Source organism: Myotis davidii, unplaced genomic scaffold (genome assembly GCF_000327345.1).
Source record: "Myotis davidii unplaced genomic scaffold, ASM32734v1 scaffold327, whole genome shotgun sequence".
NCBI classification, from domain to species: domain Eukaryota; kingdom Metazoa; phylum Chordata; class Mammalia; order Chiroptera; family Vespertilionidae; genus Myotis; species Myotis davidii.
The window spans coordinates 4590738-4591789 of NW_006298628.1; positions in this window are offsets into that span (position 1 = coordinate 4590738).

The window sequence follows — 1052 nt, forward strand, 5'->3', positions numbered from 1 at the left end:
CAAACGACCCTTTCACAGGGGTCGCCTAAGACCATCCTGCATATCAGATATTTACATTACGATTCATAACGGTAGCAACATGACAGTGATGAAGTAGCAACAAAAATAATTTTATGGTCGGGTCACAACATGAGGAACTGTGTTTAAAGGGCCAGAGGTTGAGAACCACTGCTCCAGCCCGTCCTACTCTCACAGGAGCTGAATAAGGGCAGGTGAGGCTGAAAATTGGTTTATTAAGCAAGTCCCTGCTACCCTCCGACCTTAAAATACTTCTCAGGATCGTCCCTGCAGTTGGAGTCCTAGCAGAGTGCCCCTGCCCCCAGGAGAGACTCGGCGGCAGGGGAAGAGCCAGAATCCATAGGTGACTGCGGGAAACACACACAGGACAAGGAGTCCTGCTCCTGCACCAATCAGAGAGACTGCCATTGAATAGAAGTTTCTGGAGCTGCACATTGTCCTTGTGGGGCAGGAATGGACGGGACTGCCAGCGACTAGCGGGGAGCACCTTTGCCAGGGTGCAGGCAGAGCGTGGCCTGGGCCGGCCAGCCTCAAGGGCTCAGCAGGCCTGGCACCAAAGTGGGGGAGGAGACAGGGAGGCTGGAGGGGCCCAGAGGATCCCCACTTCCCTCCTCCCTCTGCCTCCCAAAGGGCTGGTTCTGGAGGGTGATCTGGAGTTGTGCGGGGCCCCTTTTGTGATTTGCAAAGGGAGGGGGGCCCCAGGCAAACACATCCACCAACACACACAGCCTGGACACCCACACCCCCAGCCAGATCTTGGGGCTTTGTGCAGAGTTGGTGCTCAATAAACGGTTATTGACGGTGACTGAATCCCCTCTCCCTGCTCCAACCTCCCCTCACTGTGCACATCCCCTGCACTCACACTCCGCCCACATATCTTCCCCTAACCCACACTAACCTGCCTGCTCCCCCAACACACACACTCGATTTATTTTTAAATTTTTATTGATTTTAGAGAGGAAGAGAGAGGGAAGGGAGAGGGGAGAAAGAGATAGAAACATCAATGATGAAAGAGAATCATTGATTGGCTGCCT